Below are 1,967 nucleotides of genomic sequence, written 5' to 3'. Positions count from 1 at the left end.
AATTTCTACACATTAAGTAACTCCGTTCAATCTACAACCACTAGACACACCCCTCTCTTCTATATCTACAAAACTCGCCTCAAATTAATCCAGACAAGCATAAAAATAACAGGTCCTAAAATTTGGACAGAACTTGTACCTCCCCATCTAAGAGCCATCATAAACCTACAACATTTCAAGTCAAAATTCCGTGCTTTTTTATTGACACTGGATCTCGAATCCACCACCTAATATTATATTAAGAATACGCTAGAACAAATGATGCGGATGAATGGTCTTTATGAATGGTTAAACATTTATGTGTTTATATATGTACTGAGCGAACATTTACATAGTTATATGTCTATATATGTATGACACGAACATTTACTTATTTATCTTCAATTATCTTTCTGCTTCAGTTATTTTCCTTATTTTATTTCATTAACTATTCATGTATCTACCTGCGGTGGCCACCACAAGACAAACAGTCTTATTCGGTCTCCGCATATTCAACTTCATAACTTTTATTCACTTATTTGATATGTTGTTGATTATGAATAAAACTTTGAAAAAACTTTGAAATATATATATATATATATAATACGTATATACTCATATAAATACACATAATAAAAAGCAAATTAATAAATAATAAAATAATTTTTCATTTGATATATGTTGAGTATTTGAATTTTTAAGAATGAATTATTGCGAATGTTAAATGAAATGTGACGTTGCCAATCAACAAATAAATTGAACGTGAAAATTGTTCATCACTTCGCAACAACATTGGCTCCATTTTCTTCGTCGGAGTTTCCATCATAATTATCTTTTTCGTCATTTTCTTGTTCATTTTGTTCTGTTTCGAAGCTTCCTTTAAGTATGTCTACCTTGTCTGTGGTATTTTACGAGGAGTATCCAGTAAGAATTTAAAAATTCTTACTGGATACTGATACAGATATTGAAAAATAAATCTTTTCTTTCTTCCATATGTTGTTGAATTTAAATTCATCTACTTAAAATAGTTGTATCGAGTTTTTATTCCAACAACTATTCGTCCTAAGTTCATTTTGACAAAGTCAATATTTCTCTATATAAAAAACAAGAAGCACTGGTGATGATTCATTCGGAATCGAAATATGGCCTTATTTGCAGCAAGAATTCGAAAAATAAATTTATTTTGAATTTTAATAAACTAAACGTCCACCAAAAAACTTTAGTGAGAAAAATCGAAAAAACGAACTACAAACATATTAACGCCAAACATTCGGTAGAATTTATAGAATATTGTAAAAATATATATATATCTATATATATATATATATATATGATATATATATATGATATATATCTTATGATATATATATATATATATATATATATCATAAGAATACGATGCATAAACAGAGTGGTGCTATCAAATCTCACTTGGACTCAACACACTCAATCACAATTAGCCGTGAAATCCTCGACAGCAACACCAAAGTAATATACCAGAACAGCAACTACACGCATCTTAAAATTGCAGAAGCAGTCCTAATCGACATCAATAAACCAAAAATAAGTATACAACAAAAAATGACAACTTCACTTCCAACCCGGCGCTTAACCAACAACGAAAACAAGAAGTAATAAAAACTAGCATCGTAAATAGTGACAAAGAAGAATATGATGCTATCGATGAAGAAAATGAGACCAAAGAAGACGACCAGCCAGTTAAGAAACCTGACACCTAATTCGCATCAAAGTTCAATTGGTTAATAAAAGTTAATTTTTACAACGTCAAAGTTAATCTTGACAAAGTCAATATTTCCCTATATATACAGCAAGGAGCACTGACGATGATTCATTCGGAATCGAAATATGGCCGTATTTGCAGCATGAATTCGAAAAATAAGTTTATTTTAAATTTTAATAAACTAAAAGTTCACCAAAAAACTTTAGTGAAAAAAATCGAAAAAACGAACTACAAACATTAACGCCAA

Source organism: Helobdella robusta (assembly GCF_000326865.2).
Source record: "Helobdella robusta unplaced genomic scaffold HELROscaffold_114, whole genome shotgun sequence".
NCBI classification, from domain to species: Eukaryota; Metazoa; Annelida; class Clitellata; order Rhynchobdellida; family Glossiphoniidae; genus Helobdella; species Helobdella robusta.
The sequence above is the reverse complement of the archived record's forward strand: the minus strand, read 5'-3'. Positions refer to the sequence as shown.